The sequence below is a fragment of the Mustela nigripes genome, chromosome 15 (assembly GCF_022355385.1).
Source record: "Mustela nigripes isolate SB6536 chromosome 15, MUSNIG.SB6536, whole genome shotgun sequence".
NCBI classification, from domain to species: Eukaryota; Metazoa; Chordata; class Mammalia; order Carnivora; family Mustelidae; genus Mustela; species Mustela nigripes.
In genome coordinates, this window is record NC_081571.1 from 31,490,444 (window position 1) to 31,508,575 (window position 18,132).

Below are 18,132 nucleotides of genomic sequence, written 5' to 3' on the forward strand. Positions count from 1 at the left end.
TGAAAGACCAGTACACTGAAATCTATAAAACATTGATGAAAGGATCTGAAGACAACATAAAGAAACAGAAAGACATTCCATGCTCATGGATTAGAAGAACAAATACTGATAAAATATCTATAGTAACCAAAGCAATCTATACATTAAATGCAATTCCTACCAAAATACCAACAGCACTTTTCACAGATTTAGAACAGACAATCCTAAAATTTGTATGGAACCACAAAAAACCCCAAATAGCCAAATCAATCTTGAAAAACAAAAGCAAAGCTGGAGGCCTCACAATTCTGGACTTAAAGTTACACTACAAAGTTACAGTCATCAAAACAGTATGGTACTGGTACAAAAATAGACACCTAGATCAATAGAACAGAATAGAAAACCCGGAGATGAACCCACAACTACACGGTCAATTAATACCCAATAAGAAAAAGACGGTTTCTTCAACACGTGGTGCTGGGAAACTGGACACCAACATACAAAAGAATGAAAACGGACCACTTTTTTTTACACCATACACTAAAATAAATTCAAAATGCATTAAAGACCTAAGTGTGAGACCTGAAACCATAAAAATCTTAGAAGAGAACATGGGCAGTAACTTCTTTGACATTGGCCGTAGCAACTTCTTTCTAGGTATGTCTCCTGAGGCAAAGGAAACAAAAACAAAAATAAACTATTGGGACTACATGAAAATAAAAATCTTCTGCACAGCAAAGGAAACAATCAACAAAACTAAAAGAAAACCTATGGAATGGGAGGAGATGTTTGCAAATGATATATCTGATAAAGGGTTAGCATCCAATAAAAATGTTATGCAACTCAACACCAAAAAAACCAAATAATCCAACTTAAAAATAGGCAGAAGACATGAATAGTCATTTCTGCAAAGAAGACATCCAGATGGCCAACAGACACATGCAAAGATGCTCATCAGCACTTATCATCAGGGAAATGCAAATCAAAACTACAATGAGATATCACCCCATACCTGTCAGAATGGCTAAAGTCAATAATACTAGAAGCAACAGGTGTTGGTGAGAATGCGGAGAAAAAGGAACCCTCATGCACTGTTGGTGGGAATGCAAACTGGTGCAGCCAATGTGGAAAACAGTACAGTGGTTCCTCAAAAAGTTAAAATAGAAGTGACTCATGATCCAACAATCACAGAGTATTTACTCAAAGAATACAAGAACACTAACTCGAAGGGATATATGCACCCCTGTGTTTATTGGGGGCATCATTTATAATATAGCCAAGAAATGTAAGTAGCCCAAGTGTCCATTGATTGGTAAATGGATAAAGAAGATATGAGATATACATATGTATAATATTTTATAATGGATAAATAATGGGTAAATGAATGGATAAAGATGTGATATATATATAATATTTTATATATGTTATATATTATGTTTTATATTTTATTATTATTTATTTTTATTTTATTTTTTATTTTATTATTTACCTTTTTATTTTAATATAAATATTATATACTTATTTTACTTTTATTTTATTTATATTTTGTTATATTTTATATATGTTATATATTATGTTATATATATGTTATTATTCAACCATAAAAAAGATTAGAATCTTGTCATTTGCAATGACATGGGTGAAACTAGAGAGAACAACGCTAAGCAAAATCTCAGAAAGATATATACTACATGATTTCACTCATATGTGGAATTTAAGAAACAAAGCAAGCAAGCAAAGGGAAAAAATAAGAGAGAAAGAGAAAAATCAAGAAATAGACTTAATTACAGAAAACAAACTGATGAGTTAAATAAGTGATGGGGATTAAGGAGTGTACTTGTTGAGATGAGCACAGGGTAGTGTATGGAAATGCTGACTCACTGTACTGTACACCTGAAATTAATATAATACCGTATGGTAACTAACTGGAATTAAAATAAAAATAAAGAAATAAGAAAAGAGCAAATACTCATAATTCTATAATATAGTGAGAAACCACTATGTCTCTGATATGTCCCTTCCTGAGGCCCAGAGTCTATACATACTACAATCTCCTCTTCTGCCCATATATGGGAGTACCTTCCATGTCAAGATGATGCTAAAGTTAATTTGTTCACCTATCTACACTCTTAGTATCTACTGAACGTCAACTGCCCGAAAGGTGCCACATACCTGATGGAATTTTTTATATAGATACAGCATAATTAATTTAAGCAGTTCCTTATTATTGGACATTTGTATCATAAACAAAAAATGAGAAATAATCTTTCTGGCTAAACACTGAAGAGGTCTGAGAAATTATTTGCCTTGTCACTTTGTTGTTTTTTTTTTTTTTAAGATTTTATTAATTTGACAGAGAGAGACACAGAGAGAGAGGGAACACAAGCAGTGGGAGAGGGAGAGGGGAAGCAGGCTTTCCGACGAGCAGGGAGCCCGATGCGGGGGCCCAATCCCAGGACCCGGGGACCAAGACCCAAGCCAAAGGCAGATGCCCAACCAACTAAGCCACCCAGGTGCCCCGCCTTGTCACTTAGTTTATGGTGAGTTTCAATATGTCAGAATTCCACAAGCTCTCACTTTATATTCTCTTCTTTAGTGTCACATTTTAAAATTCTTTCCAAGCCTGAAACTATGCAATTACTTACCTATATTTATTCTAGTACTTTTACAATTTGTTTATTGTAAATTTGATCTTTATCCTATCTAGAAAGTATGTAGCCCATAATGTGAGGTAAGAATCGGGCTTCCAATTTTTTTGACTAAATGGTGAACCAGTTGCCTTAAGAGGAATTATTGAGTAATACATTTTTCCCCCCACTTGAAATATTACCATTATTATAAACTATATTCTTATTTATTTATAGGTAAGTTTCTGAACATTTTATTCTGTTCCATTTATCTTTCAATTTATTCCCATATCAAAGCCACATTCATTATTTTTGTAGCTTTGTTATTTTAATGACGTCTGCTTGGCTAGGTACCCCTTGTTACTCTTCCTTTTCGACATATATTATTTTAACACCTTTTAGATCATTTTAGTGAGTTAGCCCAAATTCAAATAGCAAATGTATTTGTAATTGTGTAAATTTGAAAAGTAAACTTGAATAAAACTTGGAGCATTCATCCAGATTCATTCTGCATCTCAGCAAAGTTTCAGTTTTCTTGATGTTTCCATTGTTTTCCTGATATTCTGCATGTCTTAAACTTATTTTTCATTTTTATCGCACTAAAAAAATCTTGTAATACTATTTGAGTTTACAGTGGGCCATTCCTATGAAGCCTACTTTATCATTGCTTTTAACTATGGTAGAATGCCCTTAACATAAAACTTACCATCTTAACCATGTTTAAGTATGCGGGTCACTAGCATTAAGTACATTCCCATGGCTGTGCAACCATAGCCACTATCCAACCACAGAATTGTTTTCAGCTTGCAAAACTGAAGCTCTGTACCCATTAAACACTAACTCCCCCTTCCCTGATCCCCCTCAAGCCTCTGGCAACCACCGTCCTGCTTTCTGTATTTCTGAAATTGACTACTTTCAGGACCTCATCTAAGTGAGATCACATGTTCTTTTGTAGCTGGTTTATTTTACTTAGCATAATGTCCTCAAAGTTTATCCATGTTGTAGCAGGTGTCAGAATTCTTTCCTTTTTTGAGCCAATCGCATGTATATCCCATGTTTTGTTTTGTTTTTATTCGACGGTCAATGGACATTGGAGTTGCTTCTACTTTTTGGCTCTTGTGAGTAATGCTGCTATGAACATGAGTGTCCAACTGCTTTATAACTTAAATGTTTTATATATCATGTGCTCGAACTATATAGATGGTTAATTAAACTACACCTCAAGTTCCTAGGCCTTATCAGCCTATAGGTATACATGGGGTCACAGTGATGACCATAATCCATATTGTACTTCTGTTTCTCTTACTTGCTCATGTGGGAGCAAGTCCTTCCCCTTCATCTAAATATTTCCCAGGGAATGTCTCATGCATGTTCACAGTTTGCCCTGACAGGAAAGTCAGAGCATGTGACTTCCCCTGTTCATTCCAGCTTCTCAATTACACCACACATACTGGGATCCTGAAGGGAATAATGTCACAGAATGAGCATTTTCCTGCCCCCTCATTAAATCCACCATCATATTCCATAACAAAGGAGAATGAAGGAGCTGACGGAATGTGTTAGAATGCTTCCTCTTTAAGAAGAGAAGGGGAGGGGATTCTGGCTGGTTCAGTTGGTAGAGCATGCAACTCTTGATCTTGGGGTTGTGAGTTCAAGTCCCATGTTGTGTGCAGAGATTATATAAAAATAAAATCTTAAAAAAGAAGAAGAGGAGGAGGAGGAGGAGGGGAAGGACCATGAATGCTTGAACAGTAATAATTTAGAACTGTCGTGATATATATAGATGATGTTGAGGTAACAGTGTTACCAGGGGAAAGTTGAATTTCTTTCAACATTCTTCCCTTCCTACTGTAGAGTCTTAGCTAGATCTATGAGAACGTCTCCATCCCCTTATCAACCTTCAAAAAGGTTTACAATTACACAGCTTAGACTCTGGGCCTGCCAAAGGCAGGCTACGCACAGGGATTTTCACTATGACTGAAGATTTCACTGGCAACTCGCTCCCTTGCATACTTCTAAGTACAAAAGCACCTTTCAGAAAGAGTGCCCTTCACCTCAAGATCCTTTTTTTCTTTTTTTAAGATTTAATTTATTTATATATTTATTTGAAAGCAAGAAAGAGAGAGTGAGAGATCATGAGCAGAGGAGAAGCAGGCTCCCTGCTCAATCCCAGGACCCTGGGATCACAACCTGAGCCCAAGGCAGACACTTAACTGACTGAGCCACCCAGGTGCCCCTCAAGATTCTTGACTATGTGGCTAACATTTATTGCCACTTACTGTGTGCCAGGCACTGAGCTAAGGACTGTATCTCTTCAATCCTCACAAGAACCTTATGAGAATTTAAATATGAGAAAACTCAAACTTGGAGAGGGTCCTGACTTAACCAGTAAGGACTAGAATTAGGACTCACGTGTTACTTAATGCACGTTAAGTTTTCATTTGTATATTGTTGTTGTTTTAAATTCCAACCCAGATCCATTTATTTCTTTGAGGAACTATTCTCATGTTCTGAGTAAAATATTCTTTGTGTTTTACTAATGAAGAGACCTCAGCTATACATACATGATCCGGAGATTTCCCCTAGCAAAACCTATTATTAATGCATCTGTAAAGCATACCTAAAATAATTAAAACTGGGGCTACCTGGGTGGCTCAGTCAGTTAAGTGTCTGACTTTGATTTTGGCTCAGGTCATGATCTCAGGGTTGTGAAACTGAGCCCCTAGTCCAGCTCTGCACTGAGCATGGAGCCTGCTTAAGATTCTCTCTCTCCTTCTTCCTCTACCCCTCCCACCTCCCTCTCTTAAAAAATTTTAAATAAAAGAATTAGAACTCTACAGTTTTTTTTTTTAAAGATTTTTATTTATTTATTTATTTATTTGACAGAGAGAAATCACAAGTAGACGGAGAGGCAGGCAGAGAGAGAGACAGGGAAGCAGGCTCCCTGCTGAGCAGAGAGCCCAATGCGGGACTCGATCCCAGGACCCTGAGATCATGACCTGAGCCGAAGGCAGCGGCTTAACCCACTGAGCCACCAAGGTGCCCCAGAACTCTACAGTTTTTTAGTAGACTTTGTTTTCTTTCTCTCTTCCTCTAATTTGAGTGGCTAAAATTTAATTCTTTGCAATGATTTTTTCTTCTACCCTTCCTTAGCTATTTGGTCCCATAGTCACTTCTGAAGACACCTCGAGTGCTCATTCTTTACCCAACATAAATCCCAGAGCTTGTCATTGTAAACCCTCCCCTGTGTCAACCCTCAATCTCCCTATCCCCTCTTGCTCTGCCATACTTATTTAACCAAATCATAACCCTGATTTAACCCAGTTCTCTATTTATTCTGTGCCTACAGCCATGTAGTTGAACATGGTCCCACAGCCAGGGTGACAGTGTTTATCTTCAATTCATGGTCACCTGCCTCAGGTGTGCCTAAAATGCCTCCTGATATTTACCCTGCATGCCTACTCCATTCTCCTATTCTCCTATTTAATTCTCCTATTACACACCTTTTCCTCTCTCCCAGATCTCTAAGATCCTCTCCCCCCATCTTATTCTCAGGGTATGATCTAGCTTCTTATTCCATGAAGAAAACTGAAATAATCAGAAAAGAGCTTCCCAAAAGCACCTCCTTCCGAATCTACTGCACCCTCCAGATAAATGATTCTGCATCCAGATCAGATTTGCATGAGATCCCATCCTGCCCCACATATTGGTGATGGAAGCATCAACTTCATCCTTCAGTGACCACCCCCCCAACATGGACGACTAACAGACAGACACATTTCCTTTGGGACCTAGAAAAACATTTTTTTCTCTGACAATAAAATTTTGTAAATGATCTTGTTGCTTTGGCTACCAGGAAGCTTGGGGACAAATTAATAAGTCATCTTTAACAATAGATAGATGGTAGATAGATAGATAGATAGATAGATAGGTAGATAGATAGGAAGGACACAGACACTCTGCTTTATAGACTAACCTACTAACATTCTTGGTCTCATAGTCCTATCTATATTTTACCTAAGCTTGATACACAATATTGAACATAAATCACTTCAAATGTTTTCAGAAATGTTGGGAAATAATAGTACATAGAAATAAATCAGGCAGGGGCACCTGGGTAGTTAAGTTGGTTAAGCGTCTACCTTTGGCTCAGGTCATAATCTCAGGTCATAATCTCCCTGCTCAGTGGGGAGCCTGCTTCTCCCTCTGCCCCTCTCCATGCTCCTGCTTTCTCTCTCTCTCTCTCTCAAATAAATAAATAAAATCTTTTTAAAAAAATTAAATAAATAGATAAATAAATCAGGCAGAGAAATAGGGGGGAAAAGGAACATTTCAGGTTGACGGAATATGACATGAAAACACGTGGAGATACAACAGTACCTGCCTTACTTTGGGAACAGAGAAAAGTTTGACAGTGACAGAAAACACAACTGGAATACCAGGGCCCTGACTCTGCCTGGTACGTTCCAACACCAGATATCTGCATAGTTCATGTCACTTCATTCAGATCTCTGTTCAAAATCACTTCACCCAAGAGAGTCCTTCCTGGACCTAGTCAACCCAAATACTATCCACACACACATATACCACACCCCATCACTCCCTCCCCCTTTACTCTGTCTTATTTTCCTTCATTATGCTTAGGAACATCTTCATACATTTGTTTATATGGGTATTAACTACTCCTTTGATAGAATGTAAGATCTAATAAGTAGGATTTTTTACGTTATTTTACTATCAAACTGAGAAAGACCTACTAAGCTATGCTAAGAAATTTAGACTTTATTCCGCTAGCAATGGGCAATGTCTAAGATTCATACAAAATCTGTTATGATCATATGTCCCTCTCTTAGAGAGAACTCTGGCAGTGGACCAAAAAGGAAATCCACTGCAAACATCGAAGTGATAAATTTTGCAGGTCTAATGAAGTTAGGATAAGTAGCAATAGAAAAAAAAGGAAATGGATGAATTCACAACAAACACACCCAGTAGACAAAGGGACAGTATATCATCATAGATTGAAACCAGGCATCAGACCAGTCCCTGGAGAGCTGTGCAACCTCCAAGTTACTTTCTAATCCTTGGATTCCTCATTTCTAAAACGAATATAATAGTTATACCTACCTACTTAACAGCTTTGTTATGAAGATTAAATGAGGTAACATATAGCAAAACAGAACTGACTACACTTGGTGACTGCTGACTGAGCTCCATGAGGAAGGGGGCTGTGTTGCCTCATATGGAGCCCTGCCAGCCGCAGTAGACTCTGAATGCATTTTTATGGACAGCAAATGAGTTAATGAAGATGATCAGCAAGATAAACAGTCAGTTAACTACAAGGCAAATCCTTTAGGATATAAAAGTAGTGAAGCAAAATGTGCCTCGTAGGTGCGGTGACCGTGAACATACCTGTTGGGTTTGAGAATGTCAAGACTGAGATGGCTAGAGGTCTCTAACTAGAGTCAGCACTCGTAGGCAAAGGAGATACAGGTCCAGGTCTCAGGAAAGAACACAGGCTAGGCAAAGACTGGTACAGCTGGTAGGACAAGTCTAATCGAATCGATCACATTAACTAAGACAGAGGCAAACAGACTTAGAGTAAGAATCCTAGGCAACAAAAACATTTAGCATTAGCCAAAGGAGTCAGGGCTAGAGACGGACAGGCAGTAAAAAGCTAATAAGAAAGATAAGACAAATTCAAACCTTGAAAACAAAAGGGAAAGATGTGAGAAAAATGGTCAACAGCATCAAAACTGGCACAAAATACAGTTGAGTGAAAACTAAAAGGAGACCACCGGATTTTTTAGCAATTAGGTGGTAGTGACCTTTGCAAAAGACGTTGTCATAAAATGATTGGGGCAAAAGCCAGATTGTGTGCACTGAGGAGTAAATAGGACTTAAGGAGACAGGGAGAGTGTGGAAGAACATTCCAAGGTAAAGTAGACTTGGCCACAAAAGCACCTAAAAGCCTACCAGGCCAATTATTTCCACTATCAATTCTAAGTGGTCACTCATTCCTACTACAGGATTTTTTCATAAGACATGTATAACATAACATTACTCTAGAAACAAGACTAACCCTAGCTAAAATCATCACGTAGGGTAAGCTTACCCTCATTGCTCCTGCAATGTGAGTTTTCACACATCCATAAGGCCCTTTATGGTAGCAAAGACATTTTATTTTACTTTATTTTAAGATTTTATTTATTTATTTGACAGACAGAGATCACAAGTAGGCAGAAAAGCAGGCGGAGAGAGAGAGAAGGAAGCAGGCTCCCTGCTGAGCAGAGAGCCTGATGGGAGGCTCAATCCCAGGACCCTGAGATCATGACCTGAGCTTAAGGCAGAGGCTTTAACCCACTGAGCCACCCAGATGTGACATTTTATTTTTAATGATAAAATAATGGTCTATAGAACATAATAGTTTTATCAAGTCTTTTAAAAAGCCAACAAAGAACAGCAGTCTATATACCCTACTGATTAAGTTATTTAGGAAATACATGTATTGTGAATAATTGAGTTATCCAGATTTTATATCAATTTTCAAAAATAATTTTTTTAATTTTAAAAAATAATTATAAAAATCAAGGATAGAGAAGCATATGGTGTATTTCTTTATCTTTCATTACCTACTTACCCTATGAGGCAAAAATCACTATATCCGTTCCGTAAATGAGAACCCTGGCCTTCACAGGAATGAACTATATTGGTCACAGTATGCTAACTGATACAGCAAACAATGCCCAAATCTCAGAGGCTTAACACAGTAAAGGTCTATTTCCTTCTAGTGTCACCATCCAATGTGACCAGTGAGGTTTAGGGACAGAAGCAAAGAGGCTCCATTCAAGGATCCAAGCTCCTCTCACTAGATAATCTACATCTAGATGGCAGGTGAGAGAAGAGACAAAACACAGAGTCCCATAAAACGCTTCAGAAGCCAAACAACAAACGTCACTCTCATCCATATTCCCCTGGCCTGAACTCAGTCACGTAACCCCACCTATCTGCAGGGGGAAACGAAGTCCAACAGAGGACCAGGAAGAACAGTAGAAATAGAACCTGATGGGCACAGCATTCTCTGTCACATTAAGTAACATGACTAAGGTCCCCTAGTAGGACCCGAAAGAGCCAAGATACAAACCCAATACTACTAACTCCTGAAAGGAACTTTGCTATCCTATCCCACTCAAGATGATTCATTTCACTGAACCCACCCCCCACTGTAGCATGTCTTCAAATGGCCACAACAACTCTTGGTTACAGTGTTATGTGTATTTTTTTTCATCCATCATTTATGGTCCGTCCTGCAATTCACTTTTACAAATCAATGGTTTCAGTCTTCTGAGGGGTGTATATACAGATATAAAATGCGGGGAGCCCTCCAAAGCCCATCCATGCTATGGAATGCATGAACCCCAAGCTAAGAACTCTTCTCTATAGTACCACTTTACTATTGACAATGTTTACCTACTTCCAACTTTCTCCCTGCTTCCCCTGACTCCCACCACCCCCAACTTCAGTCGCACTGATCCCTCTCCTTATCACAGCTTCTGTCTCTTGATCTTTGCATCTGCTGTTCCTTTTGCCTACATTGCTTTTCCCTCAGAAGTCCGTGATCCATTCCCTCAAGATCTTTGCTCAGATGTCACCTTCTCAGGAAGACCTTTCCCCTTCCAACCCCACCCCCACTCATGTTTTTTCTCTACAGCACTTCCTACCTCCTAATATGTGACACAGTTTACATATTTATGAGTTTATAACTTCTGCCTGCATTACAATGTGAACTCCAAGAAGGCAGAGGTTTTTGTCTATTTTGTTTATTGCTCAATCCCCAGCACCTATGAAGGTGCTTGGAAACACCATACATATCTTTTTGAATGAACTGAGGGGCAACAAAGGAATAAAAAAGAGAAGGAGCACCTGGGTCGATATAGGGGCCTGGAAATATCCTGGTTCTTACACTGGATTCAGGGCTGCTTGCTTTGCCATTCTGCTTCACAAATTACAGAGATATGTTCATATATGTAACATGCATATAACATGTTCACAGAACATTATAATTATATACTATGTTCATATAGCATCTATAATACACATTATATGTATTTATATATGTAAGCATATATAAAATTTATATTTATTATATATTAATGATATCTAACATTATATTATAACATTACTTTAATATTATAATTTTTTTTTTTAGAGAGAGAGCAAGAATGAACATGGCCTAGGGAGAGGGGGAGAGAGAGAATCGGAAGCAGGCTCCACACTCAGTGCTGAGCCCAAAGCAGGGCTCAAACTCATGACCCTGAGACTATGACCTGAATCAGTAACTTAACTGACTGAGTCATCCACGCACCTCTGTTGTAACTTTAAAGTACTCTATGAGTTTACATAAGTAATCCAAATCAAAACAGTATGCCTGCTCAGGTATACAGCTTGGCAAAATTTCTCTTTTAAATAAAATAGGTAGATGGAGAAAATGGCACCCCAAATGTCATTTTCATCTCTTAACTAGTTAAAAATAAATTCTATGTATACCTTTTCCTCAACTGTGTTTTAATGGGCCACATGAAAAATTACCTTATATAATTCTTTTTAACACTATATCATGACCTTTTAAAAATAGCATCTTACCTTATGGAAGTGAAACTAACAGTTTTCTTTGAAAACCTACTTGAAGAGTTAGCTACCTAAAAGCATTTCTTCTAACTTAGTCCTTCTAAAGATGTTTTTCAAAGTGATTCCATAATTTTGCTAACAGGAATTAAAATCAGGAGAAATTTCAGCTGAAATGTTTTATTCAGAAATTTACTTTGCAAACACACACTCTTAAACGTGTCACAACAAATGTGGGATTCGGATGCAAAAAGACATTATAAAATCCATAACATTGGTGAGAGATATACTTACAGACTAAAAAGACGGATGAAGGGCAGGGCAGGAAGGAGGAGGAAGGGGTAGAGAGAGGAGAAGGACAGGGACAGGGGAAGCGTGGAGTGGGGAAGGGAAGTGGAGACAGCCGGCCCCCATCCGTGCCTGTACCCTGTAGAGGTAAGGCTTCAAACCGAAACGCTGATGGAACTCCTGAAAAAAGGAGTCTGGAACCTACCATTGGGTCCACTGTGCCAGGGAATAATGGTAACAAGTCTCGCTTTTGAGTTCCAGCCTGCCATTTACTCAGCAGATACCAAACTGAGTCTTGGATTTATGATTTGTAAAATTTAGGTAATTTTGCAGAACTGTTACATAAGCTCCTGTTTATTCAGTTCATTCAGTTACAGAAACTGCTCTGTAAACAATAAAATGCTAAGTAGAAATGTATTTTAAAATTTCTGACATAAATGCCCCAAGCCTATACATAAAGATTTATTATAGTAAATCACATGTTGGTGGTCTGAAAAAGTCATGGGACTCAAACGGCACAGGGAGAAGGTTAGAAATTCCAACTCCCTGCATGATAAAGTTAATCATATTTTTTTGGTATAAAACAAGAGCCTAATAGTCTTCCAAATATCCTCATAACAAAGAGCATGGGGAGGGGAGATTATTACCATATACGTTCATTTGGAAAAAAAAAAAAAAAAAAAGACTACCTGAAGCAGAAACAATGAGCACTGAATCCTAAATTAAGACTGTTATCAATAACGGTTACTGGTCATTTTAAGCCACTTAACCAAATCAAAAATATAAGTGTTCCAAGTGACTAAATATTCATGGAGAAATATACGCGATACCCAGCAAAACCACACAAATTTGCCAAGGGAAAATAATGTACTAACATGTTACGGCCTTTTTTGAAGGTCTGTTCTTAGATATAAAACAAACTCTCTTTAATTAAAACCTTTGCTTATAAACACATTTCCTGAGTAAGGAAAGCCTAACACATCCAATAGGAGTGAAACCCTGTCCCCTGGAAACAGAAAGGAGCCCTGGGTGGTTGACAATGGTCGTGTCATATAACCTTTTGTCACTCCTACCACAACAGCAAACATGCAACCTTAAACTAAGCAAGAGCTTTCTAAATTTAGATACTTTCAAATTAGGCATCTTCAGTTAGATGTAAAGGTTTAGTAAATTATTTATTGTGTCTCTTATCTTTAATAATGGAATATCATGTTTAACTTGTAATCAAAATGGAAAGAAAGCTGTTATACCATGTATTAACTGTACCAGGACTCAGAGTTTCCAGTCTATATTTAGTTCACATTAAAATGGAAGCAAAGACGCAAACCAAGCTAAAAATAAAATGTTCTACAAAGATGAGATTTTTAAATGGATTGAAATCTAGCTTTATTTGGTCCCTTAAATGCCGAGAGCATTGAGCAGCACCTTAACTTTGCAGTGCGTTGCAAACCAAACTGTACCGTTTTCCACCATCTAGAACAGGGGTCAGAAAACTATGGCCCGGGGCGCCTGGGTGGCTCAGTGGTTAAAGCCTCTGCCTTCGGCTCAGGTCATGATCCCAGGGTCCTGGGATGGAGCCTCACATCGATCGCTCAGCAGGGAGCCTGCCTCCTCCTCCTCTCTTTCTGCCTGCCTCTCTGCCTACTTGTGGTCTGTCTGTCAAATAAATAAAAATCTTAAAAAAAAAAGAAAAGAAAAGAAAACTATGGCCCACCAGCCAAATGTATGGGCCATGTTCTGGCTACCTGATTTTTGTATAGCCCATCAGTTACGAAGGTTTTCACAAGTTCAAATGGCTTAAAAAAAAAAAAAAAAAACCTATCAATATTATTTTATTCTCATTTCTTAACAATCTTCTGGCCATGTTTCTGCTTCTCCTCATATTTGGATCACTACCCCATCCAAAAATTCCATTCAGAATTATGGTTAAAAGTTTTGAGTAATAGTTTCTAATCTATTCTGTTTCGAATGTTGGTGTAAACTATCATGGCCCACTAATGGGCTCCCACCTACAATTTGAAAAATGCTGAGCATTTCTTCCCTAGACTACTCTAACTACAGTTACGGTGAAAGATAATGTTTTAGTTGCACCAACTGCATCTCATTAAGCAGGGAAAAATACAAATCAATATTTCCATATAGTGCCTTACCATAAAGGCACAAGAATTTATTTATACAACTTTCATGTTAAAGTAAAACCGAGGTACAAACTGAAGATTGTGATGACTATTTTGTTACTGTGCTTAAAGAAATGTCTTAACCCAGATATAATGTTGCAAAGTTCTGAATATCATTTAGGGGGTTAGGTATGTGTTACCTAAATTTAAAGACCCATAAAAAGAAAGACCCATCAGTATTCCAAATTAACTGTAAGAATACATAGAAATGCCAGATCAATGAGAGCACAGTAAACCTAATTAGGAGATATTTTTGACACATGAGGCTTTAAGACCTTGGCGGAGATGAGTCATTGTCAGAAAAAGTCAGAGATGGCTCCTTTGTTGATACCACGTGGCTTACGATGGTTGAACAATCTCAGTCTGCAAATCTGACCGAGATTCCTCCAGCCAGTCCCTGTATTCATGGGCCAACAGTATCCATCGGGCAAAAAAAAGTGCACAAAACAAGCTTCTTTCACATTCATGTTCAAAACCAAGGTGGTCTGAGTTTATATTAATGCTGTTTCAGAAAGTCTTGTCCTTAACAAATATCTGCAAAATGTTCTCTAATGGTAAATCTGAATGTAAAATCAACCTCCTCCTTAAGATAGAACTAAGAATTAGGAATAAGAGCTAACAATAAGGAGAGAGGACGAGATGGAATGAAATATAGCTCCCATTGGCTTTCTCACATCGGCACCATTTCCACTTTTTTAAGTAAAGAATTTTTGTTTCCTTTGGGGAAACGGAGTCAGCCATAAAATTACCTACTGTTTAACACCCAAGTAGCTAGCTGAGACTACCTGAAATTCTACTTAGCTGATACAGAGAAAGGAAAAAGTGAAAAAAATAGTACACAGCAAGGGCAAAGAAACAAGAAAAAAATGAAAAGGAGAGCAAAGAGTATACAAAGTGGGGATGTGAGGAGGATACTAAAATGTATGGGAGAATTTCATTATTAAATCAGATTAATTTTAAAAGCATGCCAGTCTTGGGGCTCCTGGGTGGCTCAGTGGGTTAAGCCTCTGCCTTTGGCTCAGGTCATGATCCCAGCATCCTGGGATCGAGCCCCATATCGGGTTCCCTGTTCGGCAGGAAGCCTGCTTCTTCCTCTCCCACTCCCCCTGCTTGTATTCCCTCTCTCGCTCTGTGTATCTCTGTCAAATAAATAAATAAATAAAATCTTTAAAAAAAAAAAAAAAAAGCATGCCAGTCTTATTTTTTACTTTAAAAGTCATCATAATTAGCCTGCTCGGTAGTATATGCAGCCTGTTGATTATATGGATTGCCCTAAGGGACCTTAGAGACAGCCCTTTGGGTGGATGCGGGGTCTGACCTCATGGCTATTTCTAATTTAGGTTGCAGGTAGGTATGCAGGGTACCTTTGGAAAGCCCCAGGGCACAATAGCCAGGGTCCACATTGGCCAAGTCATCATGTCCATCCGTACCAAGATGCAGAACAAGGAGCATGTCATTGAGGCCTTACACAGGGCCAAGTTCAAGTTCCCTGGCCACCAGAAGAGCCACATCTCTAAGAAGTGGGGCTTTACTAAGTTCAATGTGGATTAATTTGAAGACATGGCTGAAAAGGGGCTTATCCCAGATGGCTGTGGGGTCAAATACATCCCTAACTATGATCCCTTGGACAAATGGAAGGCTCTGCACTCATGAGAACCTTGGCACTACCCCCTCCCGTCAAATTCATGCCCACCAATAAATCCAACTTCCCGTCAAAAAAATAAAAATAAATAAATAAAGTCATCATCTCCACTGCAAAACAAATAAACAAAACTGAGATTAGTGTTGTCCTAAAATAACCATAGAGAACTTCCACAGAGAAGGTCCATAAAGAATGAGGTAATTAAATGATAATCTATCAGGTTAGGCCGAACCATATGAAATTTCCCACATTCAACCACTTCTTCCCAGCTTTGTGGAGATATAATTGACAAACAAAATTATATTTAAAGTATACAATGTAATAATTTGATAGACATACATAATGTGAAATAATTACCACAATTAGGTTAATTAACATAACCAGCAAGCACCTCAATTAATGTGTGTGTGCTTGTGCTCGTGTTTAAGGATGCTTTAAATCTAGGGGTGCCTAGGAGGCTCAGTCAGTTAAGCATCTGACTCTTGATTTTGACTCAGGTCGTGATCTTAGGGTCATGAGATCAAGCCCCAAGTCGGGCTCTGTGCCCAGTGGCGAGTCTGCTCAAGATTCTCTCTCCCTTCTCCCTCTGCCCCCCCCCCCACTCTCTCTCTCTTTCCTCTCTCTCTCTTTCTAATAAATAAACAAAATCTTCTTTAAAAAGTAGGAATGCTTAAGATCTATTCTCAGCAAATTTCAAGGATACAATACAGTATTGTTAGCTATAGTCACTATGCTGCCCATTAGATTCCCAGAACTTATTCATTCTAGAATTGAACGTTTGCACCTTTTCAACAACATCTTCCCATTTCCCAGACCTCCCAGGCCCTTGGCCATTTTTGACCTACTCTTGACCATTTCTGACCTACTGACCTCACAAATTCATGTAGTTCAACCTACCATAATGGAATACTTCCCCACCATTAAAAAGAATGAGGTAGATGTGTACACACCATTAGGGAAATGATGATATTCAAACTCCAAACAAGACACAGCATTGTGCACAGAATGTTCCCACTTGTACTTTTTAAAGAAACATATGTACATTCATAGACATTTTCTGGAAGTATACCAAGAAAAATGCCAACAATTGCCTCTGCGATGGAGACTAGAAGGTCTGGAGTGAGAGGGAGATTTGACTTTTCACAGAATACCCTCCCATCACTGAATAGCCTCTCACACTGTTCAATATCTTATTACGGGCGCACGATACTTATTTGAGTTAAGAAGTACCTGGATACTCTCCACATGCCACAATTAATTTAAGATTATTCAAATTATTTAAAACACAAACCAGCATTTACAACAAAGAACACTTTAAATAAGGTAATTACTTTGGTGGCCTTTTTAATCCCAAACCTTAAACTAACCAGACAACTTCATGATCATAAGGCTTTTAAAGGAAACCAAAATAAATAACATGTTTTAATAATACCTATATATATGAAGCATTATATATAACTGTATAATATATACATTATTCAGTTAATAAATATTTTTCTTTTTTAAAGATTTATTTATTTATTTAGAGAGCACGCATGCATGAGCAGGGTAGGAGCAAAGGAAGAAGGAGAGAGAGAATCTCCAGCAGACTCCGTACTGAGTGCTGAGCCCTACACAGGGCTGGATCTCATGACCCTGAGATCACATCCCATCTCATGACCCTGAGATCACTTCCACATTGAGTGCAAATCAAGAGCCAGAGGCTTAACCAACTGAGCCACCTAAGCGTCCCAGAACTGCTTTCTGTCTCAAAACCCACTAGCTCTTGGGCTAGTCCTGGTCTCATTCTCCTCTAGACATCTGTGGAGATGATCAAGCAAGCACAGTCTTTTTCTAAAAGATCTTCTCCCTTAACTCTTACCTGGACCATAATTGAACCGGTAATAAATTTAGGAAATTTAATACAGGCTAGGAACCAGTATTGTATTTAGCAGTTCTCACTTTATTAATCCTCTTACTGCACTAGCTCTCTTCCCTGAGAATCAATATGTGTGATAAAGAGATGTAACTGATGAAATCTGTAGCATATATATACAGTCTGGATGGAGGTGGGAGGGGCACACAGAAAGGCTGAGGCTCACCCGACTCAGGAGTTTTAGGCCTGGATCTCAGCTGTTCATGTATGAAAATGCTGATGAAGTTACATGCACTTGTATGAGTTAGTATAAAATGCAGGACTTCTGAAATTCAATACATCTTGTGAAATTTAAGAAATATTTCATTTAATGATCACTATCTCTAATCATGGGGGAAAAAAACCTGTGCTAAATATTTTTATTAGAAAGCTAAATGGAAAACCAATAATAAATGAACTTTAAAAATTTATTCTTAGTCTTAAAAACATGCCTTACCCCAAACCATAGATAATATAAAATTTAAAATATATAAACTTAGCTATTACCATGAATTCATGAGACCTACAAATTTTAATTGTACCCCCTTAAATTTGTTCTTTAACTTAATTCAAATTAGAGCCATCTCCAAATTTTCTTTCAAGCATTATAAATGTACTGGTAAATTTTGATACGTTTTGCATGGAATTTTAACCATTGCATAAGAATCTAAAAATTATGCCACTTTTTAAACCTGCCATTTTGTTCACTAGTAACACAGTTTCATGAACTTTTTTAAAATTGAGATTTCAGATGTTAAAGGCACTGTTAGAAAGTCACTATCTTGGGGCGCCTGGGTGGCTCAGTGGGTTGAGCCGCTGCCTTCAGCTCAGGTCACGATCTCAGGGTCCTGGGATCCAGTCCGACGTCTGGCTCTCTGCTCAGCGGGGAGCCTGCTTCCTCCT

The 18,132-nt window shown here is 38.2% G+C and overlaps 1 protein-coding gene and 1 non-coding gene across 4 annotated transcripts in view; one reads left to right on the forward strand and one right to left on the reverse strand.

Moving 5' to 3' along the window:
* The window catches only part of DGKH (diacylglycerol kinase eta), a 177,939-nt gene that overhangs the window by 151,410 nt on the left and 8,397 nt on the right, over nt 1-18,132 (reverse strand). The window lies entirely within an intron of this gene.
* LOC132003053 (small nucleolar RNA SNORA70) lies at nt 14,860-14,987 on the forward strand. The gene has a single exon (XR_009400125.1). It is a non-coding gene; the product is annotated as a small nucleolar RNA SNORA70 (small nucleolar RNA).